The sequence below is a fragment of the Dendropsophus ebraccatus genome, unplaced genomic scaffold (assembly GCF_027789765.1).
Source record: "Dendropsophus ebraccatus isolate aDenEbr1 unplaced genomic scaffold, aDenEbr1.pat pat_scaffold_799_ctg1, whole genome shotgun sequence".
Classification (NCBI taxonomy): Eukaryota; Metazoa; Chordata; class Amphibia; order Anura; family Hylidae; genus Dendropsophus; species Dendropsophus ebraccatus.
In genome coordinates, this window is record NW_027210398.1 from 19916 (window position 1) to 42647 (window position 22732).

The 22732-nt window shown below is 47.2% G+C and overlaps 45 non-coding genes across 45 annotated transcripts; all 45 read right to left on the bottom strand.

Moving 5' to 3' along the window:
- Window positions 1–331: 331 nt before the first annotated feature.
- On the bottom strand, window positions 332–403 carry TRNAA-CGC (transfer RNA alanine (anticodon CGC)). The gene has a single exon. It is a non-coding gene; the product is annotated as a tRNA-Ala (tRNA).
- A 130-nt stretch (window positions 404–533) lies between these two features.
- Window positions 534–605, bottom strand: TRNAA-UGC (transfer RNA alanine (anticodon UGC)). The gene has a single exon. It is a non-coding gene; the product is annotated as a tRNA-Ala (tRNA).
- A 558-nt stretch (window positions 606–1163) lies between these two features.
- On the bottom strand, window positions 1164–1235 carry TRNAA-CGC (transfer RNA alanine (anticodon CGC)). Its single transcript has one exon. It is a non-coding gene; the product is annotated as a tRNA-Ala (tRNA).
- Window positions 1236–1365: 130 nt separating this feature from the next.
- Window positions 1366–1437, bottom strand: TRNAA-UGC (transfer RNA alanine (anticodon UGC)). The gene has a single exon. It is a non-coding gene; the product is annotated as a tRNA-Ala (tRNA).
- Window positions 1438–1995: 558 nt separating this feature from the next.
- TRNAA-CGC (transfer RNA alanine (anticodon CGC)) lies at window positions 1996–2067 on the bottom strand. The gene has a single exon. It is a non-coding gene; the product is annotated as a tRNA-Ala (tRNA).
- Window positions 2068–2197: 130 nt separating this feature from the next.
- Window positions 2198–2269, bottom strand: TRNAA-UGC (transfer RNA alanine (anticodon UGC)). The gene has a single exon. It is a non-coding gene; the product is annotated as a tRNA-Ala (tRNA).
- Window positions 2270–2827: 558 nt separating this feature from the next.
- Window positions 2828–2899, bottom strand: TRNAA-CGC (transfer RNA alanine (anticodon CGC)). The gene has a single exon. It is a non-coding gene; the product is annotated as a tRNA-Ala (tRNA).
- A 130-nt stretch (window positions 2900–3029) lies between these two features.
- Window positions 3030–3101, bottom strand: TRNAA-UGC (transfer RNA alanine (anticodon UGC)). Its single transcript has one exon. It is a non-coding gene; the product is annotated as a tRNA-Ala (tRNA).
- A 558-nt stretch (window positions 3102–3659) lies between these two features.
- On the bottom strand, window positions 3660–3731 carry TRNAA-CGC (transfer RNA alanine (anticodon CGC)). The gene has a single exon. It is a non-coding gene; the product is annotated as a tRNA-Ala (tRNA).
- A 130-nt stretch (window positions 3732–3861) lies between these two features.
- TRNAA-UGC (transfer RNA alanine (anticodon UGC)) lies at window positions 3862–3933 on the bottom strand. The gene has a single exon. It is a non-coding gene; the product is annotated as a tRNA-Ala (tRNA).
- A 558-nt stretch (window positions 3934–4491) lies between these two features.
- TRNAA-CGC (transfer RNA alanine (anticodon CGC)) lies at window positions 4492–4563 on the bottom strand. Its single transcript has one exon. It is a non-coding gene; the product is annotated as a tRNA-Ala (tRNA).
- Window positions 4564–4693: 130 nt separating this feature from the next.
- Window positions 4694–4765, bottom strand: TRNAA-UGC (transfer RNA alanine (anticodon UGC)). The gene has a single exon. It is a non-coding gene; the product is annotated as a tRNA-Ala (tRNA).
- A 558-nt stretch (window positions 4766–5323) lies between these two features.
- TRNAA-CGC (transfer RNA alanine (anticodon CGC)) lies at window positions 5324–5395 on the bottom strand. The gene has a single exon. It is a non-coding gene; the product is annotated as a tRNA-Ala (tRNA).
- Window positions 5396–5526: 131 nt separating this feature from the next.
- On the bottom strand, window positions 5527–5598 carry TRNAA-UGC (transfer RNA alanine (anticodon UGC)). Its single transcript has one exon. It is a non-coding gene; the product is annotated as a tRNA-Ala (tRNA).
- Window positions 5599–6155: 557 nt separating this feature from the next.
- Window positions 6156–6227, bottom strand: TRNAA-CGC (transfer RNA alanine (anticodon CGC)). The gene has a single exon. It is a non-coding gene; the product is annotated as a tRNA-Ala (tRNA).
- A 132-nt stretch (window positions 6228–6359) lies between these two features.
- Window positions 6360–6431, bottom strand: TRNAA-UGC (transfer RNA alanine (anticodon UGC)). The gene has a single exon. It is a non-coding gene; the product is annotated as a tRNA-Ala (tRNA).
- A 763-nt stretch (window positions 6432–7194) lies between these two features.
- On the bottom strand, window positions 7195–7266 carry TRNAA-UGC (transfer RNA alanine (anticodon UGC)). The gene has a single exon. It is a non-coding gene; the product is annotated as a tRNA-Ala (tRNA).
- A 564-nt stretch (window positions 7267–7830) lies between these two features.
- On the bottom strand, window positions 7831–7902 carry TRNAA-CGC (transfer RNA alanine (anticodon CGC)). Its single transcript has one exon. It is a non-coding gene; the product is annotated as a tRNA-Ala (tRNA).
- A 131-nt stretch (window positions 7903–8033) lies between these two features.
- TRNAA-UGC (transfer RNA alanine (anticodon UGC)) lies at window positions 8034–8105 on the bottom strand. The gene has a single exon. It is a non-coding gene; the product is annotated as a tRNA-Ala (tRNA).
- Window positions 8106–8662: 557 nt separating this feature from the next.
- On the bottom strand, window positions 8663–8734 carry TRNAA-CGC (transfer RNA alanine (anticodon CGC)). The gene has a single exon. It is a non-coding gene; the product is annotated as a tRNA-Ala (tRNA).
- A 130-nt stretch (window positions 8735–8864) lies between these two features.
- On the bottom strand, window positions 8865–8940 carry TRNAS-GCU (transfer RNA serine (anticodon GCU)). The gene is given in 2 exon segments: window positions 8865–8900; window positions 8905–8940. It is a non-coding gene; the product is annotated as a tRNA-Ser (tRNA).
- Window positions 8941–9498: 558 nt separating this feature from the next.
- TRNAA-CGC (transfer RNA alanine (anticodon CGC)) lies at window positions 9499–9570 on the bottom strand. The gene has a single exon. It is a non-coding gene; the product is annotated as a tRNA-Ala (tRNA).
- Window positions 9571–9700: 130 nt separating this feature from the next.
- Window positions 9701–9772, bottom strand: TRNAA-UGC (transfer RNA alanine (anticodon UGC)). The gene has a single exon. It is a non-coding gene; the product is annotated as a tRNA-Ala (tRNA).
- A 760-nt stretch (window positions 9773–10532) lies between these two features.
- Window positions 10533–10604, bottom strand: TRNAA-UGC (transfer RNA alanine (anticodon UGC)). The gene has a single exon. It is a non-coding gene; the product is annotated as a tRNA-Ala (tRNA).
- Window positions 10605–11160: 556 nt separating this feature from the next.
- Window positions 11161–11232, bottom strand: TRNAA-CGC (transfer RNA alanine (anticodon CGC)). The gene has a single exon. It is a non-coding gene; the product is annotated as a tRNA-Ala (tRNA).
- A 130-nt stretch (window positions 11233–11362) lies between these two features.
- On the bottom strand, window positions 11363–11434 carry TRNAA-UGC (transfer RNA alanine (anticodon UGC)). Its single transcript has one exon. It is a non-coding gene; the product is annotated as a tRNA-Ala (tRNA).
- A 557-nt stretch (window positions 11435–11991) lies between these two features.
- Window positions 11992–12064, bottom strand: TRNAA-CGC (transfer RNA alanine (anticodon CGC)). Its single transcript has one exon. It is a non-coding gene; the product is annotated as a tRNA-Ala (tRNA).
- Window positions 12065–13028: 964 nt separating this feature from the next.
- On the bottom strand, window positions 13029–13100 carry TRNAA-UGC (transfer RNA alanine (anticodon UGC)). Its single transcript has one exon. It is a non-coding gene; the product is annotated as a tRNA-Ala (tRNA).
- A 560-nt stretch (window positions 13101–13660) lies between these two features.
- Window positions 13661–13732, bottom strand: TRNAA-CGC (transfer RNA alanine (anticodon CGC)). Its single transcript has one exon. It is a non-coding gene; the product is annotated as a tRNA-Ala (tRNA).
- A 130-nt stretch (window positions 13733–13862) lies between these two features.
- On the bottom strand, window positions 13863–13935 carry TRNAA-UGC (transfer RNA alanine (anticodon UGC)). The gene has a single exon. It is a non-coding gene; the product is annotated as a tRNA-Ala (tRNA).
- Window positions 13936–15330: 1395 nt separating this feature from the next.
- Window positions 15331–15402, bottom strand: TRNAA-CGC (transfer RNA alanine (anticodon CGC)). The gene has a single exon. It is a non-coding gene; the product is annotated as a tRNA-Ala (tRNA).
- A 132-nt stretch (window positions 15403–15534) lies between these two features.
- Window positions 15535–15606, bottom strand: TRNAA-UGC (transfer RNA alanine (anticodon UGC)). The gene has a single exon. It is a non-coding gene; the product is annotated as a tRNA-Ala (tRNA).
- Window positions 15607–16165: 559 nt separating this feature from the next.
- On the bottom strand, window positions 16166–16237 carry TRNAA-CGC (transfer RNA alanine (anticodon CGC)). Its single transcript has one exon. It is a non-coding gene; the product is annotated as a tRNA-Ala (tRNA).
- A 130-nt stretch (window positions 16238–16367) lies between these two features.
- TRNAA-UGC (transfer RNA alanine (anticodon UGC)) lies at window positions 16368–16439 on the bottom strand. Its single transcript has one exon. It is a non-coding gene; the product is annotated as a tRNA-Ala (tRNA).
- Window positions 16440–16997: 558 nt separating this feature from the next.
- TRNAA-CGC (transfer RNA alanine (anticodon CGC)) lies at window positions 16998–17069 on the bottom strand. Its single transcript has one exon. It is a non-coding gene; the product is annotated as a tRNA-Ala (tRNA).
- Window positions 17070–17201: 132 nt separating this feature from the next.
- Window positions 17202–17274, bottom strand: TRNAA-UGC (transfer RNA alanine (anticodon UGC)). The gene has a single exon. It is a non-coding gene; the product is annotated as a tRNA-Ala (tRNA).
- Window positions 17275–17829: 555 nt separating this feature from the next.
- On the bottom strand, window positions 17830–17901 carry TRNAA-CGC (transfer RNA alanine (anticodon CGC)). Its single transcript has one exon. It is a non-coding gene; the product is annotated as a tRNA-Ala (tRNA).
- A 761-nt stretch (window positions 17902–18662) lies between these two features.
- On the bottom strand, window positions 18663–18734 carry TRNAA-CGC (transfer RNA alanine (anticodon CGC)). The gene has a single exon. It is a non-coding gene; the product is annotated as a tRNA-Ala (tRNA).
- A 130-nt stretch (window positions 18735–18864) lies between these two features.
- On the bottom strand, window positions 18865–18936 carry TRNAA-UGC (transfer RNA alanine (anticodon UGC)). The gene has a single exon. It is a non-coding gene; the product is annotated as a tRNA-Ala (tRNA).
- A 557-nt stretch (window positions 18937–19493) lies between these two features.
- TRNAA-CGC (transfer RNA alanine (anticodon CGC)) lies at window positions 19494–19565 on the bottom strand. Its single transcript has one exon. It is a non-coding gene; the product is annotated as a tRNA-Ala (tRNA).
- Window positions 19566–19697: 132 nt separating this feature from the next.
- Window positions 19698–19769, bottom strand: TRNAA-UGC (transfer RNA alanine (anticodon UGC)). Its single transcript has one exon. It is a non-coding gene; the product is annotated as a tRNA-Ala (tRNA).
- Window positions 19770–20329: 560 nt separating this feature from the next.
- On the bottom strand, window positions 20330–20401 carry TRNAA-CGC (transfer RNA alanine (anticodon CGC)). Its single transcript has one exon. It is a non-coding gene; the product is annotated as a tRNA-Ala (tRNA).
- Window positions 20402–20531: 130 nt separating this feature from the next.
- Window positions 20532–20603, bottom strand: TRNAA-UGC (transfer RNA alanine (anticodon UGC)). Its single transcript has one exon. It is a non-coding gene; the product is annotated as a tRNA-Ala (tRNA).
- Window positions 20604–21361: 758 nt separating this feature from the next.
- On the bottom strand, window positions 21362–21433 carry TRNAA-UGC (transfer RNA alanine (anticodon UGC)). The gene has a single exon. It is a non-coding gene; the product is annotated as a tRNA-Ala (tRNA).
- Window positions 21434–22195: 762 nt separating this feature from the next.
- Window positions 22196–22267, bottom strand: TRNAA-UGC (transfer RNA alanine (anticodon UGC)). Its single transcript has one exon. It is a non-coding gene; the product is annotated as a tRNA-Ala (tRNA).
- Window positions 22268–22732: the final 465 nt, after the last annotated feature.

Below are 22732 nucleotides of genomic sequence, written 5' to 3' on the forward strand. Positions count from 1 at the left end.
CAGTGTCCAAAATCGGCCCCTGGTGTAAAGATATGGTTCCCGGGTAAAATAAAGCAAGTCAGCAAATATGGTGTGGCTTAACTGTAGCTGTGAAGTTTGGCGCATTACTTGGCACCAAAGCCTTCTCTACCCCGGGTAATGGCAAAGAAAGCTACTTAAGGTAGTGACGCTTCTTAAATGCTCCCTTACGTTTGGACTTTTTGGGTGTATATTGTACTAATCAGCAAACTGGCATAAGGGTCTGTGCAAGGAGGTCACGTAAGCCAGCTTCAAAGTGTGCCACGTGACTTGAGTTTCGTCCAGTTGGTAGGATCCGTATGAACAAAAACCATGGAGATGCTGGGGATTGAACCCAGGACCTCACACATGCGAAGCGTGCGCTCTACCACTGAGCTACATCCCCTACGTGGTGTGCTTTCTCCCAATTCCCTGCTGGAACGGACAGACTTTATTTAACTATCGCGGAAAGAGCTACGCGGGAAGAGATTGAGAGACACAGCTTTGCAGTAATTCCATGTGCATAAAAGACAAAGTGGAGATGCCGGGGATTGAACCCGGGGCCTCACACATGCAAAGCGTGCGCTCTACCACTGAGCTACATCCCCCTTCGCAAGCTTCTTCAAATTAGGTTCCGATCGGCCGATAGCAGTTTACAGGCTAATTCGGCATCTACCTTGTTGCCAAACAGCCTTTCCAAAAAAATGTCACTTCTTTTCCTTCTGTTTAAAAATACTGGTCCACCCATTTCTGCCTAAAAAGGTAGTCTACTTAGCCTTTTCCGTCCTGTCACACGTTTCAAGTGCTGCACTGCAACTCAGTTTAATGACAACCCAGTGTCCAAAATCGGCCCCTGGTGTAAAGATATGGTTTCCCGGGTAAAATAAAGCAAGTCAGCAAATATGGTGTGGCTTAACTGTAGCTGTGAAGTTTGGCGCATTACTTGGCACCAAAGCCTTCTCTACCCCGGGTAATGGCAAAGAAAGCTACTTAAGGTAGTGACGCTTCTTAAATGCTCCCTTACGTTTGGACTTTTTGGGTGTATATTGTACTAATCAGCAAACTGGCATAAGGGTCTGTGCAAGGAGGTCACGTAAGCCAGCTTCAAAGTGTGCCACGTGACTTGAGTTTCGTCCAGTTGGTAGGATCCGTATGAACAAAAACCATGGAGATGCTGGGGATTGAACCCAGGACCTCACACATGCGAAGCGTGCGCTCTACCACTGAGCTACATCCCCTACGTGGTGTGCTTTCTCCCAATTCCCTGCTGGAACGGACAGACTTTATTTAACTATCGCGGAAAGAGCTACGCGGGAAGAGATTGAGAGACACAGCTTTGCAGTAATTCCATGTGCATAAAAGACAAAGTGGAGATGCCGGGGATTGAACCCGGGGCCTCACACATGCAAAGCGTGCGCTCTACCACTGAGCTACATCCCCCTTCGCAAGCTTCTTCAAATTAGGTTCCGATCGGCCGATAGCAGTTTACAGGCTAATTCGGCATCTACCTTGTTGCCAAACAGCCTTTCCAAAAAAATGTCACTTCTTTTCCTTCTGTTTAAAAATACTGGTCCACCCATTTCTGCCTAAAAAGGTAGTCTACTTAGCCTTTTCCGTCCTGTCACACGTTTCAAGTGCTGCACTGCAACTCAGTTTAATGACAACCCAGTGTCCAAAATCGGCCCCTGGTGTAAAGATATGGTTTCCCGGGTAAAATAAAGCAAGTCAGCAAATATGGTGTGGCTTAACTGTAGCTGTGAAGTTTGGCGCATTACTTGGCACCAAAGCCTTCTCTACCCCGGGTAATGGCAAAGAAAGCTACTTAAGGTAGTGACGCTTCTTAAATGCTCCCTTACGTTTGGACTTTTTGGGTGTATATTGTACTAATCAGCAAACTGGCATAAGGGTCTGTGCAAGGAGGTCACGTAAGCCAGCTTCAAAGTGTGCCACGTGACTTGAGTTTCGTCCAGTTGGTAGGATCCGTATGAACAAAAACCATGGAGATGCTGGGGATTGAACCCAGGACCTCACACATGCGAAGCGTGCGCTCTACCACTGAGCTACATCCCCTACGTGGTGTGCTTTCTCCCAATTCCCTGCTGGAACGGACAGACTTTATTTAACTATCGCGGAAAGAGCTACGCGGGAAGAGATTGAGAGACACAGCTTTGCAGTAATTCCATGTGCATAAAAGACAAAGTGGAGATGCCGGGGATTGAACCCGGGGCCTCACACATGCAAAGCGTGCGCTCTACCACTGAGCTACATCCCCCTTCGCAAGCTTCTTCAAATTAGGTTCCGATCGGCCGATAGCAGTTTACAGGCTAATTCGGCATCTACCTTGTTGCCAAACAGCCTTTCCAAAAAAATGTCACTTCTTTTCCTTCTGTTTAAAAATACTGGTCCACCCATTTCTGCCTAAAAAGGTAGTCTACTTAGCCTTTTCCGTCCTGTCACACGTTTCAAGTGCTGCACTGCAACTCAGTTTAATGACAACCCAGTGTCCAAAATCGGCCCCTGGTGTAAAGATATGGTTTCCCGGGTAAAATAAAGCAAGTCAGCAAATATGGTGTGGCTTAACTGTAGCTGTGAAGTTTGGCGCATTACTTGGCACCAAAGCCTTCTCTACCCCGGGTAATGGCAAAGAAAGCTACTTAAGGTAGTGACGCTTCTTAAATGCTCCCTTACGTTTGGACTTTTTGGGTGTATATTGTACTAATCAGCAAACTGGCATAAGGGTCTGTGCAAGGAGGTCACGTAAGCCAGCTTCAAAGTGTGCCACGTGACTTGAGTTTCGTCCAGTTGGTAGGATCCGTATGAACAAAAACCATGGAGATGCTGGGGATTGAACCCAGGACCTCACACATGCGAAGCGTGCGCTCTACCACTGAGCTACATCCCCTACGTGGTGTGCTTTCTCCCAATTCCCTGCTGGAACGGACAGACTTTATTTAACTATCGCGGAAAGAGCTACGCGGGAAGAGATTGAGAGACACAGCTTTGCAGTAATTCCATGTGCATAAAAGACAAAGTGGAGATGCCGGGGATTGAACCCGGGGCCTCACACATGCAAAGCGTGCGCTCTACCACTGAGCTACATCCCCCTTCGCAAGCTTCTTCAAATAGGTTCCGATCGGCCGATAGCAGTTTACAGGCTAATTCGGCATCTACCTTGTTGCCAAACAGCCTTTCCAAAAAAATGTCACTTCTTTTCCTTCTGTTTAAAAATACTGGTCCACCCATTTCTGCCTAAAAAGGTAGTCTACTTAGCCTTTTCCGTCCTGTCACACGTTTCAAGTGCTGCACTGCAACTCAGTTTAATGACAACCCAGTGTCCAAAATCGGCCCCTGGTGTAAAGATATGGTTTCCCGGGTAAAATAAAGCAAGTCAGCAAATATGGTGTGGCTTAACTGTAGCTGTGAAGTTTGGCGCATTACTTGGCACCAAAGCCTTCTCTACCCCGGGTAATGGCAAAGAAAGCTACTTAAGGTAGTGACGCTTCTTAAATGCTCCCTTACGTTTGGACTTTTTGGGTGTATATTGTACTAATCAGCAAACTGGCATAAGGGTCTGTGCAAGGAGGTCACGTAAGCCAGCTTCAAAGTGTGCCACGTGACTTGAGTTTCGTCCAGTTGGTAGGATCCGTATGAACAAAAAACCATGGAGATGCTGGGGATTGAACCCAGGACCTCACACATGCGAAGCGTGCGCTCTACCACTGAGCTACATCCCCTACGTGGTGTGCTTTCTCCCAATTCCCTGCTGGAACGGACAGACTTTATTTAACTATCGCGGAAAGAGCTACGCGGGAAGAGATTGAGAGACACAGCTTTGCAGTAATTCCATGTGCATAAAAGACAAAGTGGAGATGCCGGGGATTGAACCCGGGGCCTCACACATGCAAAGCGTGCGCTCTACCACTGAGCTACATCCCCCTTCGCAAGCTTCTTCAAATTAGGTTCCGATCGGCCGATAGCAGTTTACAGGCTAATTCGGCATCTACCTTGTTGCCAAACAGCCTTTCCAAAAAAATGTCACTTCTTTTCCTTCTGTTTAAAAATACTGGTCCACCCATTTCTGCCTAAAAAGGTAGTCTACTTAGCCTTTTCCGTCCTGTCACACGTTTCAAGTGCTGCACTGCAACTCAGTTTAATGACAACCCAGTGTCCAAAATCGGCCCCTGGTGTAAAGATATGGTTTCCCGGGTAAAATAAAGCAAGTCAGCAAATATGGTGTGGCTTAACTGTAGCTGTGAAGTTTGGCGCATTACTTGGCACCAAAGCCTTCTCTACCCCGGGTAATGGCAAAGAAAGCTACTTAAGGTAGTGACGCTTCTTAAATGCTCCCTTACGTTTGGACTTTTTGGGTGTATATTGTACTAATCAGCAAACTGGCATAAGGGTCTGTGCAAGGAGGTCACGTAAGCCAGCTTCAAAGTGTGCCACGTGACTTGAGTTTCGTCCAGTTGGTAGGATCCGTATGAACAAAAACCATGGAGATGCTGGGGATTGAACCCAGGACCTCACACATGCGAAGCGTGCGCTCTACCACTGAGCTACATCCCCTACGTGGTGTGCTTTCTCCCAATTCCCTGCTGGAACGGACAGACTTTATTTAACTATCGCGGAAAGAGCTACGCGGGAAGAGATTGAGAGACACAGCTTTGCAGTAATTCCATGTGCATAAAAGACAAAGTGGAGATGCCGGGGATTGAACCCGGGGCCTCACACATGCAAAGCGTGCGCTCTACCACTGAGCTACATCCCCCTTCGCAAGCTTCTTCAAATTAGGTTCCTGATCGGCCGATAGCAGTTTACAGGCTAATTCGGCATCTACCTTGTTGCCAAACAGCCTTTCCAAAAAAATGTCACTTCTTTTCCTTCTGTTTAAAAATACTGGTCCACCCATTTCTGCCTAAAAAGGTAGTCTACTTAGCCTTTTCCGTCCTGTCACACGTTTCAAGTGCTGCACTGCAACTCAGTTTAATGACAACCCAGTGTCCAAAATCGGCCCCTGGTGTAAAGATATGGTTTCCCGGGTAAAATAAAGCAAGTCAGCAAATATGGTGTGGCTTAACTGTAGCTGTGAAGTTTGGCGCATTACTTGGCACCAAAGCCTTCTCTACCCCGGGTAATGGCAAAGAAAGCTACTTAAGGTAGTGACGCTTCTTAAATGCTCCCTTACGTTTGGACTTTTTGGGTGTATATTGTACTAATCAGCAAACTGGCATAAGGGTCTGTGCAAGGAGGTCACGTAAGCCAGCTTCAAGTGTGCCACGTGACTTGAGTTTCGTCCAGTTGGTAGGATCCGTATGAACAAAAACCATGGAGATGCTGGGGATTGAACCCAGGACCTCACACATGCGAAGCGTGCGCTCTACCACTGAGCTACATCCCCTACGTGGTGTGCTTTCTCCCAATTCCCTGCTGGAACGGACAGACTTTATTTAACTATCGCGGAAAGAGCTACGCGGGAAGAGATTGAGAGACACAGCTTTGCAGTAATTCCATGTGCAAAAAAAGACAAAGTGGAGATGCCGGGGATTGAACCCGGGGCCTCACACATGCAAAGCGTGCGCTCTACCACTGAGCTACATCCCCCTTCGCAAGCTTCTCCAAAGAAGGTTCCGATCCGGCCGATAGCAGTTTACAGGCTAATTCGGCATCTACCTTGTTGCCAAACAGCCTTTCCAAAAAATGTCACTTCGTTTCCTTCTGTTTAAAAATACTGGTCACCCATTTCTGCCTAAAAAGGTAGTCTACTTAGCCTTTTCCGTCCTGTCACACGTTTCAAGTTGCTGCACTGCAACTCAGTTTAATGACAACCCAGTGTCCAAAATCGGCCCCTGGTGTAAAGATATGGTTTCCCGGGTAAAATAAAGCAAGTCAGCAAATATGGTGTGGCTTAACTGTAGCTGTGAAGTTTGGCGCATTACTTGGCACCAAAGCCTTCTCTACCCCGGGTAAATGGCAAAGAAAGCTACTTAAGGTAGTGACGCTTCTTAAATGCTCCCTTACGTTTGGACTTTTTGGGTGTATATTGTACTAATCAGCAAACTGGCATAAGGGTCTGTGCAAGGAGGTCACGTAAGCCAGCTTCAAAGTGTGCCACGTGACTTGAGTTTCGTCCAGTTGGTAGGATCCGTAGAACAAAACCATGGAGATGCTGGGGATTGAACCCAGGACCTCACACATGCGAAGCGTGCGCTCTACCACTGAGCTACATCCCCTACGTGGTGTGCTTTCTCCCAATTCCCTGCTGGAACGGACAGACTTTATTTAACTATCGCGGAAAGAGCTACGCGGGAAGAGATTGAGAGACACAGCTTTGCAGTAATTCCATGTGCATAAAAGACAGAAAGTGGAGATGCCGGGGATTGAACCCGGGGCCTCACACATGCAAAGCGTGCGCTCTACCACTGAGCTACATCCCCCTTCGCAAGCTTCTTCAAATTAGGTTCCGATCGGCCGATAGCAGTTTACAGGCTAATTCGGCATCTACCTTGTTGCCAAACAGCCTTTCCAAAAAAAATGTCACTTCTTTTCCTTCTGTTTAAAAATACTGGTCCACCCATTTCTGCCTAAAAAGGTAGTCTACTTAGCCTTTTCCGTCCTGTCACACGTTTCAAGTGCTGCACTGCAACTCAGTTTAATGACAACCCAGTGTCCAAAATCGGCCCCTGGTGTAAAGATATGGTTTCCCGGGTAAAATAAAGCAAGTCAGCAAATATGGTGTGGCTTAACTGTAGCTGTGAAGTTTGGCGCATTACTTGGCACCAAAGCCTTCTCTACCCCGGGGTAATGGCAAAGAAAGCTACTTAAGGTAGTGACGCTTCTTAAATGCTCCCTTACGTTTGGACTTTTTGGGGTGTATATTGTACTAATCAGCAAACTGGCATAAGGGTCTGTGCAAGGAGGTCACGTAAGCCAGCTTCAAAGTGTGCCACGTGACTTGAGTTTCGTCCAGTTGGTAGGATCCGTATGAACAAAAACCATGGAGATGCTGGGGATTGAACCCAGGACCTCACACATGCGAGCGTGCGCTACTACCACTGAGCTACATCCCCTACGTGGTGTGCCTTCTCCCAATTCCCTGCTGGAACGGACAGACTTTATTTAACTATCGCGGAAAGAGCTACGCGGGAAGAGATTGAGAGACACAGCTTTGCAGTAATTCCATGTGCATAAAAGACAAAGTGGAGATGCCGGGGATTGAACCCGGGGACTCACACATGCAAAGCATGCGCTCTACCACTGAGCTACATCCCCCTTCGCAAGCTTCTCCAAAGAAGGTTCCGATCGGCCTGATAGCAGTTTACAGGCTAATTCGGCATCTACCTTGTTGCCAAACAGCCTTTCCAAAAAAATGTCACTTTCGTTTCCTTCTGTTTAAAAAATACTGGTCCACCCATTTCTGCCTAAAAAGGTAGTCTACTTAGCCTTTTCCGTCCTGTCACACGTTTCAAGTGCTGCACTGCAACTCAGTTTAATGACAACCCAGTGTCCAAAATCGGCCCCCTGGTGTAAGATATGGTTTCCCCGGGTAAAATAAAGCAAGTCAGCAAATATGGGTGTGGCTTAACTGTAGCTGTGAAGTTTGGCGCATTACTTGGCACCAAAGCCTTCTCTACCCCGGGTAATGGCAAAGGAAAGCTACTTAAGGTAGTGACGCTTCTTAAATGCTCCCTTACGTTTGGACTTTTTGGGTGTATATTGTACTAATCAGCAAACTGGCATAAGGGTCTGTGCAAGGAGGTCACGTAAGCCAGCTTCAAAGTGTGCCACGTGACTTGAGTTTCGTCCAGTTGGTAGGATCCGTATGAACAAAAACCATGGAGATGCTGGGGATTGAACCCAGGACCTCACACATGCGAAGCGTGCGCTCTACCACTGAGCTACATCCCCTACGTGGTGTGCTTTCTCCCAATTCCCTGCTGGAACGGACAGACTTTATTTAACTATCGCGGAAAGAGCTACGCGGGAAGAGATTGAGAGACACAGCTTTGCAGTAATTCCATGTGCATAAAAGACAAAAGTGGAGATGCCGGGGATTGAACCCGGGGCCTCACACATGCAAAGCGTGCGCTCTACCACTGAGCAACATCCCCCTTCGCAAGCTTCTTCAAATTAGGTTCCGATCGGCCGATAGCAGTTTACAGGCTAATTCGGCATCTACCTTGTTGCCAAACAGCCTTTCCAAAAAATGTCACTTCTTTTCCTTCTGTTTAAAAATACTGGTCCACCCATTTCTGCCTAAAAGGTAGTCCTACTTAGCCTTTTCCGTCCTGTCACACGTTTCAAGTGCTGCACTGCAACTCAGTTTAATGACAACCCAGTGTCCAAAATCGGCCCCTGGTGTAAAGATATGGTTTCCCGGGTAAAATAAAGCAAGTCAGCAATATAGTGAGGCTTAACTGTAGCTGTGAAGTTTGGCGCATTACTTGGCACCAAAGCCTTCTCTACCCCGGGTAATGGCAAAGAAAGCTACTTAAGGTAGTGACGCTTCTTAAATGCTCCCTTACGTTTGGACTTTTTGGGTGTATATTGTACTAATCAGCAAACTGGCATAAGGGTCTGTGCAAGGAGGTCACGTAAGCCAGCTTCAAAGTGTGCCACGTGACTTGAGTTTTCGTCCAGTTGGTAGGATCCGTATGAACAAAAACCATGGAGATGCTGGGGATTGAACCCAGGACCTCACACATGCGAAGCGTGCGCTCTACCACTGAGCTACATCCCCTACGTGGTGTGCTTTCTCCCAATTCCCTGCTGGAACGGACAGACTTTATTTAACTATCGCGGAAAGAGCTACGCGGGAAGAGATTGAGAGACACAGCTTTGCAGTAATTCCATGTGCATAAAAGACAAAGTGGAGATGCCGGGGATTGAACCCAGGGCCTCACACATGGCAAGCAAGCGTGCGCTCTACCACTGAGCTACATCCCCCTTCGCAAGCTTCTTCAAATTAGGTTCCGATCGGCCGATAGCAGTTTACAGGCTAATTCGGCATCTACCTTGTTGCCAAACAGCCTTTCCAAAAAAATGTCACTTCTTTTCCTTCTGTTTAAAAATACTGGTCCACCCATTTCTGCCTAAAAAGGTAGTCTACTTAGCCTTTTCCGTACCTGTCACACGTTTCAAGTGCTGCACTGCAACTCAGTTTAATGACAACCCAGTGTCCAAAATCGGCCCCTGGTGTAAAGATATGGTTTCCCGGGTAAAATAAAGCAAGTCAGCAAATATGGTGTGGCTTAACTGTAGCTGTGAAGTTTGGCGCATTACTTGGCACCAAAGCCTTCTCTACCCCGGGTAATGGCAAAGAAAGCTACTTAAGGTAGTGACGTTCTTAAATGCTCCCTTACGTTTGGACTTTTTGGGTGTATATTGTACTAATCAGCAAACTGGCATAAGGGTCTGTGCAAGGAGGTCACGTAAGCCAGCTTCAAAGTGTGCCACGTGACTTGAGTTTCGTCCAGTTGGTAGGATCCGTATGAACAAAAACCATGGAGATGCTGGGGATTGAACCCAGGACCTCACACATGCGAAGCGTGCGCTCTACCACTGAGCTACATCCCCTACGTGGTGTGCTTTCTCCCAATTCCCTGCTGGAACGGACAGACTTTATTTAACTATCGCGGAAAGAGCTACGCGGGAAGAGATTGAGAGACACAGCTTTGCAGTAATTCCATGTGCATAAAAGACAAAGTGGAGATGCCGGGGATTGAACCCGGGGCCTCACACATGCAAAGCGTGCGCTCTACCACTGAGCTACATCCCCCTTCGCAAGCTTCTTCAAATTAGGTTCCGATCGGCCGATAGCAGTTTACAGGCTAATTCGGCATCTACCTTGTTGCCAAACAGCTTTCCAAAAAAATGTCACTTCTTTTCCTTCTGTTTAAAAATACTGGTCCACCCATTTCTGCCTAAAAGGTAGTCTACTTAGCCTTTTCCGTCCTGTCACACGTTTCAATTGCTGCACTGCAACTCAGTTTAATGACAACCCCAGTGTCCAAAATCGGCCCCTGGTGTAAAGATATGGTTTCCCGGGTAAAATAAAGCAAGTCAGCAAATATGGTGTGGCTTAACTGTAGCTGTGAAGTTTGGCGCATTACTTGGCACCAAAAGCCTTCTCTACCCCGGGTAATGGCAAAGAAAGCTACTTAAGGTAGTGACGTTTCTTAAATGCTCCCTTACGTTTGGACTTTTTGGGTGTATATTGTACTAATCAGCAAACTGGCATAAGGGTCTGTGCAAGGAGGTCACGTTAGCCAGCTTCAAAGTGTGCCACGTGACTTGAGTTTCGTCCAGTTGGTAGGATCCGTATGAACAAAAACCATGGAGATGCTGGGGATTGAACAAAGGGCCTGACACATGCGAAGCGTGCGCTCTACCACTGAGCTACATCCCCTACGTGGTGTGCTTTCTCCCAATTCCCTGCTGGAACGGACAGACTTTATTTAACTATCGCGGAAAGAGCTACGCGGGAAGAGATTGAGAGACACAGCTTTGCAGTAATTCCATGTGCATAAAAGACAAAGTGGAGATGCCGGGGATTGAACCCGGGGCCTCACACATGCAAAGCGTGCGCTCTACCACTGAGCTACATCCCCCTTCGCAAGCTTCTTCAAATTAGGTTCCGATCGGCCGATAGCAGTTTACAGGCTAATTCGGCATCTACCTTGTTGCCAAACAGCCTTTCCAAAAAAATGTCACTTCTTTTCCTTCTGTTTAAAAATACTGGTCCACCCATTTCTGCCTAAAAAGGTAGTCTACTTAGCCTTTTCGTCCTGTCACACGTTTCAATTGCTGCACTGCAACTCAGTTTAATGACAACCCAGTGTCCAAAATCGGCCCCTGGTGTAAAGATATGGTTTCCCCGGGTAAATAAAGCAAGTCAGCAATATGGTGTGGCTTAACTGTAGCTGTGAAGTTTGGCGCATTACTTGGCACCAAAGCCTTCTCTACCCCGGGTAATGGCAAAGAAAGCTACTTAAGGTAGTGACGCTTCTTAAATGCTCCCTTACGTTTGGACTTTTTGGGTGTATATTGTACTAATCAGCAAACTGGCATAAGGGTCTGTGCAAGGAGGTCACGTAAGCCAGCTTCAAAGTGTGCCACGTGACTTGAGTTTCGTCCAGTTGGTAGGATCCGTATGAACAAAAACCATGGAGATGCTGGGGATTGAACCCAGGACCTCACACATGCGAAGCGTGCGCTCTACCACTGAGCTACATGCCCTACGTGGTGTGCTTTCTCCCAATTCCCTGCTGGAACGGACAGACTTTATTTAACTATCGCGGAAAGAGCTACGCGGGAAGAGATTGAGAGACACAGCTTTGCAGTAATTCCATGTGCATAAAAGACAAAGTGGAGATGCCGGGGATTGAACCCGGGGCCTCACACATGCAAAGCGTGCGCTCTACCACTGAGCTACATCCCCCTTCGCAAGCTTCTCCAAAGAAGGTTCCGATCGGCCGATAGCAGTTTACAGGCTAATTCGGCATCTACCTTGTTGCCAAACAGCCTTTCCAAAAAAATGTCACTTCGTTTCCTCTGTTTAAAATACTGGTCCACCCATTTCTGCCTAAAAAGGTAGTCTACTTAGCCTTTTCCGTCCTGTTCACACGTTTCAAGTGCTGCACTGCAACTCAGTTTAATGACAACCCAGTGTCCAAAATCGGCCCCTGGTGTAAAGATATGGTTTCCCGGGTAAAATAAAGCAAGTCAGCAAATATGGTGTGGCTTAACTGTAGCTGTGAAGTTTGGCGCATTACTTGGCACCAAAGCCTTCTCTACCCCGGGTAATGGCAAAGAAAGCTACTTAAGGTAGTGACGCTTCTTAAATGCTCCCTTACGTTTGGACTTTTTGGGTGTATATTGTACTAATCAGCAAACTGGCATAAGGGTCTGTGCAAGGAGGTCACGTAAGCCAGCTTCAAAGTGTGCCACGTGACTTGAGTTTCGTCCAGTTGGTAGGATCCGTATGAACAAAAACCATGGAGATGCTGGGGATTGAACCCAGGACCTCACACAATGCGAAGCGTGCGCTCTACCACTGAGCTACATCCCCTACGTGGTGTGCTTTCTCCAATTCCCCTGCTGGAACGGACAGACTTTATTTAACTATCGCGGAAAGAGCTACGCGGGAAGAGATTGAGAGACACAGCTTTGCAGTAATTCCATGTGCATAAAAGACAAAGTGGAGATGCCGGGGATTTGAACCCGGGCCTCACACATGCAAAGCTGTGCGCTTCTACCACTGAGCTACATCCCCCTTCGCAAGCTTCTCAAAGATAGGTTCCGATCGGCCGATAGCAGTTTACAGGCTAATTCGGCATCTACCTTGTTGCCAAACAGCCTTTCCAAAAAAATGTCACTTCTTTTCCTTCTGTTTAAAAATACTGGTCCACCCATTTCTGCCTAAAAAGGTAGTCTACTTAGCCTTTTTCGTCCTGTCACACGTTTCAATTGCTGCACTGCAACTCAGTTTAATGACAACCCAGTGTCCAAAATCGGCCCCTGGTGTAAAGATATGGTTTCCCGGGTAAAATAAAGCAAGTCAGCAAATATGGTGTGGCTTAACTGTAGCTGTGAAGTTTGGCGCATTACTTGGCACCAAAGCCTTCTCTACCCCGGGTAATGGCAAAGAAAGCTACTTAAGGTAGTGACGTTTCTTAAATGCTCCCTTACGTTTGGACTTTTTGGGTGTATATTGTACTAATCAGCAAACTGGCATAAGGGTCTGTGCAAGGAGGTCACGTTAGCCAGCTTCAAAGTGTGCCACGTGACTTGAGTTTCGTCCAGTTGGTAGGATCCGTATGAACAAAAACCATGGAGATGCTGGGGATTGAACAAAGGGCCTTACACATGCGAAGCGTGCGCTCTACCACTGAGCTACATCCCCTACGTGGTGTGCTTTCTCCCAATTCCCTGCTGGAACGGACAGACTTTATTTAACTATCGCGGAAAGAGCTACGCGGGAAGAGATTGAGAGACACAGCTTTGCAGTAATTCCATGTGCATAAAAGACAAAGTGGAGATGCCGGGGATTGAACCCAGGGCCTCACACATGCAAAGCGTGCGCTCTACCACTGAGCTACATCCCCCTTCGCAAGCTTCTTCAAATTAGGTTCCGATCGGCCCGATAGCAGTTTACAGGCTAATTCGGCATCTACCTTGTTGCCAAACAGCCCTTTCCAAAAAAATGTCACTTCTTTTCCTTCTGTTTAAAATACTGGTCCACCCATTTCTGCCTAAAAAGGTAGTCTACTTAGCCTTTTCCGTCCTGTCACACGTTTCAATTGCTGCACTGCAACTCAGTTTAATGACAACCCAGTGTCCAAAATCGGCCCCTGGTGTAAAGATATGGTTTCCCGGGTAAAATAAAGCAAGTCAGCAAATATGGTGTGGCTTAACTGTAGCTGTGAAGTTTGGCGCATTACTTGGCACCAAAGCCTTCTCTACCCGGGGTAATGGCAAAGAAAGCTACTTAAGGTAGTGACGCTTCTTAAATGCTCCCTTACGTTTGGACTTTTTGGGTGTATATTGTACTAATCAGCAAACTGGCATAAGGGTCTGTGCAAGGAGGGTCACGTAAGCCAGCTTCAAAGTGTGCCACGTGACTTGAGTTTCGTCCAGTTGGTAGGATCCGTATGAACAAAAACCATGGAGATGCTGGGGATTGAACCCAGGACCTCACACATGCGAAGCGTGCGCTCTACCACTGAGCTACATCCCCTACGTGGTGTGCTTCTCCCAATTCCCTGCTGGAACGGACAGACCTTTATTTAACTATCGCGGAAAGAGCTACGCGGGAAGAGATTGAGAGACACAGCTTTGCAGTAATTCCATGTGCATAAAAGACAAAGTGGAGATGCCGGGGATTGAACCCGGGGCCTCACACATGCAAAGCGTGCCGCTCTACCACTGAGCTACATCCCCCTTCGCAAGCTTCTCCAAAGTAAGGTTCCGATCGGCCGATAGCAGTTTACAGGCTAATTCGGCATCTACCTTGTTGCCAAACAGCCTTTCCAAAAAAATGTCACTTCGTTTCCTTCTGTTTAAAAATACTGGTCCACCCATTTCTGCCTAAAAAGGTAGTCTACTTAGCCTTTTCCGTCCTGTCACACGTTTCAAGTGCTGCACTGCAACTCAGTTTAATGACAACCCAGTGTCCCAAAATCGGCCCCTGGTGTAAAGATATGGTTTCTCGGGTAAAATAAAGCAAGTCAGCAATATGGTGTGGCTTAACTGTAGCTGTGAAGTTTGGCGCATTACTTGGCACCAAGCCTTCTCTACCCCGGGTAATGGCAAAGAAAGCTACTTAAGGTAGTGACGCTTCTTAAATGCTCCCTTAACGTTTGGACTTTTTGGTGTATATTGTACTAATCAGCCAAACTGGCATAAGGGTCTGTGCAAGGAGGTCACGTAAAGCCAGCTTCAAAGTGTGCCACGTGACTTGAGTTTCGTCCAGTTGGTAGGATCCGTATGAACAAAACCATGGAGATGCTGGGGATTGAACCCAGGACCTCACACATGCGAAGCTGTGCGCTCTACCACTGAGCTACATCCCCTACGTGGTGTGCTTTCTCCCAATTCCCTGCTGGAACGGACAGACTTATTTAACTATCGCGGAAAAGAGCTACGCGGGGAAGAGATTGAGAGACACAGCTTTGCAGTAATTCCATGTGCATAAAAGACAAAGTGGAGATGCCGGGGATTGAACCCGGGGCCTCACACATGCTAAAGCGTGCGCTCTACCACTGAGCTACATCCCCCTTCGCAAGCTTCTTCAAATTAGGTTCCGATCGGCCGATAGCAGTTTACAGGCTAATTCGGCATCTACCTTGTTGCCAAACAGCCTTTCCAAAAAAATGTCACTTCTTTTCATTCTGTTTAAAAATACTGGTCCACCCATTCTGCCTAAAAAGGTAGTCTACTTAGACTTTTCCGTCCTGTCACACGTTTCAAGTGCTGCACTGCAACTCAGTTTTAAATGACAACCCAGTGTCCAAAATCGGCCCCTGGTGTAAAGATATGGTTTCCCGGGTAAAATAAAGCAAGTCAGCAAATATGGTGTGGCTTAACTGTAGCTGTGAAGTTTGGCGCAATTACTTGGCACCAAAGCCTTCTCTACCCCGGGTAATGGCAAAGAAGCTACTTAAGGTAGTGACGCTTCTTAAATGCTCCCTTACGTTTGGACTTTTTGGGTGTATATTGTACTAATCAGCAAACTGGCATAAGGGTCTGTGCAAGGAGGTCACGTAAGCCAGCTTCAAAGTGTGCCACGTGACTTGAGTTTCGTCCAGTTGGTAGGATCCGTATGAACAAAAACCATGGAGATGCTGGGGATTGAACCCAGGACCTCACACATGCGAAGCGTGCGCTCTACCACTGAGCTACATCCCCTACGTGGTGGGTGCTTTCTCCCAATTCCCTGCTGGAACGGACAGACTTTATTTAACTATCGCGGAAAGAGCTACGCGGGAAGAGATTGAGAGACACAGCTTTGCAGTAATTCCATGTGCATAAAAGACAAAGTGGAGATGCCGGGGATTGAACCCGGGGCCTCACACATGCAAAGCGTGCGCTCTACCACTGAGCTACATCCCCCTTCGCAAGCTTCTTCAAATTAGGTTCCGATCGGCCGATAGCAGTTTACAGGCTAATTCGGCATCTACCTTGTTGCCAAACAGCCTTTCCAAAAAAATGTCACTTCTTTTCCTTCTGTTTAAAAATACTGGTCCCACCCATTTCTGCCTAAAAAGGTAGTCTACTTAGCCTTTTCCGTCCTGTCACACGTTTCAAGTGCTGCACTGCAACTCAGTTTAATGACAACCCAGTGTCCAAAATCGGCCCCTGGTGTAAAGATATGGTTTCCCGGGTAAAATAAAGCAAGTCAGCAAATATGGTGTGGCTTAACTGTAGCTGTGAAGTTTGGCGCATTACTTGGCACCAAAGCCTTCTCTACCCCGGGTAATGGCAAAGAAAGCTACTTAAGGTAGTGACGCTTCTTAAATGCTCCCTTACGTTTGGACTTTTTGGGTGTATATTGTACTAATCAGCAAACTGGCATAAGGGTCTGTGCAAGGAGGTCACGTAAGCCAGCTTCAAAGTGTGCCACGTGACTTGAGTTTCGTCCAGTTGGTAGGATCCGTATGAACAAAAACCATGGAGATGCTGGGGATTGAACCCAGGACCTCACACATGCGAAGCGTGCGCTCTACCACTGAGCTACATCCCCTACGTGGTGTGCTTTCTCCCAATTCCCTGCTGGAACGGACAGACTTTATTTAACTATCGCGGAAAGAGCTACGCGGGAAGAGATTGAGAGACACAGCTTTGCAGTAATTCCATGTGCATAAAAGACAAAGTGGAGATGCCGGGGATTGAACCCGTGGCCTCACACATGCAAAGCGTGCGCTCTACCACTGAGCTACATCCCCCTTCGCAAGCTTCTTCAAATTAGGTTCCGATCGGCCGATAGCAGTTTACAGGCTAATTCGGCATCTACCTTGTTGCCAAACAGCCTTTCCAAAAAAATGTCACTTCTTTTCCTTCTGTTTAAAAATACTGGTCCACCCATTTCTGCCTAAAAAGGTAGTCTACTTAGCCTTTTCCGTCCTGTCACACATTTCAATTGCTGCACTGCAACTCAGTTTAATGACAACCCAGTGTCCAAAATCGGCCCCTGGTGTAAAGATATGGTTTCCCGGGTAAAATAAAGCAAGTCAGCAAATATGGTGTGGCTTAACTGTAGCTGTGAAGTTTGGCGCATTACTTGGCACCAAAGCCTTCTCTACCCCGGGTAATGGCAAAGAAAGCTACTTAAGGTAGTGACGCTTCTTAAATGCTCCCTTACGTTTGGACTTTTTGGGTGTATATTGTACTAATCAGCAAACTGGCATAAGGGTCTGTGCAAGGAGGTCACGTAAGCCAGCTTCAAAGTGTGCCACGTGACTTGAGTTTCGTCCAGTTGGTAGGATCCGTATGAACAAAAACCATGGAGATGCTGGGGATTGAACCCAGGACCTCACACATGCGAAGCGTGCGCTCTACCACTGAGCTACATCCCCTACGTGGTGTGCTTTCTCCCAATTCCCTGCTGGAACGGACAGACTTTATTTAACTATCGCGGAAGAAGAGCTACGCGGGAAGAGATTGAGAGACACAGCTTTGCAGTAATTCCATGTGCATAAAAGACAAAGTGGAGATGCCGGGGATTGAACCCCGGGGCCTCACACATGCAAAGCGTGCGCTCTACCACTGAGCTACATCCCCCTTCGCAAGCTTCTTCAAATTAGGTTCCGATCGGCCGATAGCAGTTTACAGGCTAATTCGGCATCTACCTTGTGCCAACAGCCTTTCAAAAAAATGTCACTTCGTTTCCTTCTGTTTAAAAATACTGGTCCACCCATTTCTGCCTAAAAAGTTAGTCTACTTAGCCTTTTCCGTCCTGTCACACGTTTCAAGTGCTGCACTGCAACTCAGTTTAATGACAACCCAGTGTCCAAAATCGGCCCCTGGTGTAAAGATATGGTTTCCCGGGTAAAATAAAGCAAGTCAGCAAATATGGTGTGGCTTAACTGTAGCTGTGAAGTTTGGCGCATTACTTGGCACCAAAGCCTTCTCTACCCCAGGTAATGGCAAAGAAAGCTACTTAAGGTAGTGACGCTTCTTAAATGCTCCCTTACGTTTGGACTTTTTGGGTGTATATTGTACTAATCAGCAAACTGGCATAAGGGTCTGTGCAAGGAGGTCACGTAAGCCAGCTTCAAAGTGGGCCACGTGACTTGAGTTTCGTCCAGTTGGTAGGATCCGTATGAACAAAAAACATGGAGATGCTGGGGATTGAACCCAGGACCTCACACATGCGAAGCGTGCGCTCTACCACTGAGCTACATCCCCTACGTGGTGTGCTTTCTCCCAATTCCCTGCTGGAACGGACAGACTTTATTTAACTATCGCGGAAAGAGCTACGCGGGAAGAGATTGAGAGACACAGCTTTGCAGTAATTCCATGTGCATAAAAGACAAAGTGGAGATGCCGGGATTGAACCCGGGGCCTCACACATGCAAAGCGTGCGCTCTACCACTGAGCTACATCCCCCTTCGCAAGCTTCTTCAAATTAGGTTCCGATCGGCCGATAGCAGTTTACAGGCTAATTCGGCATCTACTTTGTTGCCAAACAGCCTTTCCAAAAAAATGTCACTTCGTTTCCTTCTGTTTAAAAATACTGGTCCACCCATTTCTGCCTAAAAAAGGTAGTCTACTTAGCCTTTTCCGTCCTGTCACACGTTTTCAAGTGCTGCACTGCAACTCAGTTTAATGACAACCCAGTGTCCAAAATCGGCCCCTGGTGTAAAGATATGGTTTCCCGGGTAAAATAAAGCAAGTCAGCAAATATGGTGTGGCTTAACTGTAGCTGTGAAGTTTGGCGCATTACTGGCACCAAAGCCTTCTCTACCCCAGGTAATGGCAAAGGAAAGCTACTTAAGGTAGTGACGCTTCTTAAATGCTCCCTTACGTTTGGACTTTTTGGGTGTATATTGTACTAATCAGCAAACTGGCATAAGGGTCTGTGCAAGGAGGTCACGTAAGCCAGCTTCAAAGTGGGCCACGTGACTTGAGTTTCGTCCAGTTGGTAGGATCCGTATGAACAAAAACCATGGAGATGCTGGGGATTGAACCCAGGACCTCACACATGCGAAGCGTGCGCTCTACCACTGAGCTACATCCCCTACGTGGTGTGCTTTCTCCCAATTCCCTGCTGGAACGGACAGACTTTATTTAACTATCGCGGGAAAGAGCTACGCGGGAAGAGATTGAGAGACACAGCTTTGCAGTAATTCCATGTGCATAAAGACAAAGTGGAGATGCCGGGGATTGAACCCGGGGCCTCACACATGCAAAGCGTGCGCTCTACCACTGAGCTACATCCCCCTTCGCAAGCTTCTTCAAATTAGGTTCCGATCGGCCGATAGCAGTTTACAGGCTAATTCGGCATCTACCTTGTTGCAAACAGCCTTTCCAAAAAAATGTCACTTCTTTTCCTTCTGTTTAAAAATACTGGTCCACCCATATCTGCCTAAAAAGGTAGTCTACTTAGCCTTTTCCGTCCTGTCACACGTTTCAAGTGCTGCACTGCAACTCAGTTTAATGACAACCCAGTGTCCAAAATCGGCCCCTGGTGTAAAGATATGGTTTCCCGGGTAAAATAAAGCAAGTCAGCAAATATGGTGTGGCTTAACTGTAGCTGTGAAGTTTGGCGCATTACTTGGCACCAAAGCCTTCTCTACCCCGGGTAATGGCAAAGAAAGCTACTTAAGGTAGTGACGCTTCTTAAATGCTCCCTTACGTTTGGACTTTTTGGGTGTATATTGTACTAATCAGCAAACTGGCATAAGGGTCTGTGCAAGGAGGTCACGTAAGCCAGCTTCAAAGTGTGCCACGTGACTTGAGTTTCGTCCAGTTGGTAGGATCCGTATGAACAAAAACCATGGAGATGCTGGGGATTGAACCCAGGACCTCACACATGCGAAGCGTGCGCTCTACCACTGAGCTACATCCCCTACGTGGTGTGCTTTCCTCCCAATTCCCTGCTGGAACGGACAGACTTTATTTAACTATCGCGGAAAGAGCTACGCGGGAAGAGATTGAGAGACACAGCTTTGCAGTAATTCCATGTGCTATAAAAGACAAAGTGGAGATGCCGGGGATTGAACCCGGGGCCTCACACATGCAAAGCGTGCGCTCTACCACTGAGCTACATCCCCCTTCGCAAGCTTCTTCAAATTAGGTTCCGATCGGCCGATAGCAGTTTACAGGCTAATTCGGCATCTACCTTGTTGCCAAACAGCCTTCCAAAAAAAATGTCACTTCTTTTCCTTCTGTTTAAAAATACTGGTCCACCCATTCTGCCTAAAAAGGTAGTCTACTTAGCCTTTTCCGTCCTGTCACCACGTTTCAAGTGCTGCACTGCAACTCAGTTTAATGACAACCCAGTGTCCAAAATCGGCCCCTGGTGTAAAGCATATGGTTTCCCGGTTAAAATAAAGCAAGTCAGCAAATATGGTGTGGCTTAACTGTAGCTGTGAAGTTTGGCGCATTACTTGGCACCAAAGCCTTCTCTACCCCTGGGTAATGGCAAAGAAAGCTACTTAAGGTAGTGACGCTTCTTAAATGCTCCTTACGTTTGGACCTTTTTGGGTGTATATTGTACTAATCAGCAAACTGGCATAAGGGTCTGTGCAAGGAGGTCACGTAAGCCAGCTTCAAAGTGTGCCACGTGACTTGAGTTTCGTCCAGTTGGTAGGATCTGTATGAACAAAAACCATGGAGATGCTGGGGATTGAACCCAGGACCTCACACATGCGAAGCGTGCGCTCTACCACTGAGCTACATCCCCTACGTGGTGTGCTTTCTCCCAATTCCCTGCTGGAACGGACAGACTTTATTTAACTATCGCGGAAAGAGCTACGCGGGAAGAGATTGAGAGACACAGCTTTGCAGTAATTCCATGTGCATAAAAGACAAAGTGGAGATGCCGGGGATTGAACCCGGGGCCTCACACATGCAAAGCGTGCGCTCTACCACTGAGCTACATCCCCCTTCGCAAGCTTCTTCAAATTAGGTTCCGATCGGCCGATAGCAGTTTACAGGCTAATTCGGCATCTACCTTGTTGCAAACAGCCTTTCCAAAAAAATGTCACTTCTTTTCCTTCTGTTTAAAAATACTGGTCCACCCATTTCTGCCTAAAAAGGTAGTCTACTTAGCCTTTTCCGTCCTGTCACACGTTTCAAGTGCTGCACTGCAACTCAGTTTAATGACAAACCAGTGTCCAAAATCGGCCCCTGGTGTAAAGATATGGTTTCCCGGGTAAAATAAAGCAAGTCAGCAAATATGGTGTGGCTTTAACTGTAGCTGTGAAGTTTTGCGCATTACTTGGCACCAAAGCCTTCTCTACCCGGGTATGGCAAAGAAAGCTACTTAAGGTAGTGACGCTTCTTAAATGCTCCCTTACGTTTGGACTTTTTGGGTGTATATTGTACTAATCAGAAACTGGCATAAGGGTCTGTGCAAGGAGGTCACGTAAGCCAGCTTCAAAGTGTGCCACGTGACTTGAGTTTCGTCCAGTTGGTAGGATCCGTATGAACAAAAACCATGGAGATGCTGGGGATTGAACCCAGGACCTCACACATGCGAAGCTGTGCGCTCTACCACTGAGCTACATCCCCTACGTGGTGTGCTTTCTCCCAATTCCCTGCTGGAACGGACAGACTTTATTTAACTATCGCGGAAAGAGCTACGCGGGAAGAGATTGAGAGACACAGCTTTGCAGTAATTCCATGTGCATAAAAGACAAAGTGGAGATGCCGGGGATTGAACCCGGGGCCACACACATGCAAAGCGTGCGCTCTACCACTGAGCTACATCCCCCTTCGCAAGCTTCTCCAAAGAAGGTTCCGATCGGCCGATAGCAGTTTACAGGCTAATTCGGCATCTACCTTGTTGCCAAAACAGCCTTTCCAAAAAAATGTCACTTCGTTTCCTTCTGTTTAAAAATACTGGTCCACCCATTTCTGCCTAAAAGGTAGTCTACTTAGCCTTTTCCGTCCTGTCACACGTTTCAAGTGCTGCACTGCAACTCAGTTTAATGACAACCCAGTGTCCAAAATCGGCCCCTGGTGTAAAGATATGGTTTCCAGGGTAAAATAAAGCAAGTCAGCAAATATGGTGTGGCTTAACTGTAGCTGTGAAGTTTGGCGCATTACTTGGCACCAAAGCCTTCTCTACCCCAGGTAATGGCAAAGAAAGCTACTTAAGGTAGTGACGCTTCTTAAATGCTCCCTTACGTTTGGACTTTTTGGTGTATATTGTACTAATCAGCAAACTGGCATAAGGGTCTGTGCAAGGAGGTCACGTAAGCCAGCTTCAAAGGTGTGCCACGTGACTTGAGTTTCGTCCAGTTGGTAGGATCTGTATGAACAAAAACCATGGAGATGCTGGGGATTGCACCCAGGACCTCACACATGCGAAGCGTGCGCTCTACCACTGAGCTACATCCCCTACGTGGTGTGCTTTCCTCCCAATTCCCTGCTGGAACGGACAGACTTTATTTAACTATCGCGGACAAGAGCTACGCGGGAAGAGATTGAGAGACACAGCTTTGCAGTAATTCCATGTGCATAAAAGACAAAGTGGAGATGCCGGGGATTGAACCCGGGGCCTCACACATGCAAAGCGTGCGCTCTACCACTGAGCTACATCCCCCTTCGCAAGCTTCTTCAAATTAGGGTTCCGATCGGCCGATAGCAGTTTACAGGCTAATTCGGCATCTACCTTGTTGCCAAACAGCCTTTCCAAAAAAATGTCACTTCTTTTCCTTCTGTTTAAAAAATACTGGTCCACCCATTTCTGCCTAAAAAGGTAGTCTACTTAGCCTTTTCCGTCCTGTCACACGTTTCAAGTGCTGCACTGCAACTCAGTTTAATGACAACCCAGTGTCCCAAAATCGGCCCCTGGTGTAAGATATGGTTTCCCGGGTAAAATAAAGCAAGTCAGCAAATATGGTGTGGCTTAATTGTAGCTGTGAAGTTTTGCGCATTACTTGGCACCAAAAGCCTTCTCTAACCCCGGGTAATGGCAAAGAAAAGCTACTTAAGGTAGTGACGCTTCTTAAATGCTCCCTTACGTTTGGACTTTTTGGGTGTATATTGTACTAATCAGCAACTGGCA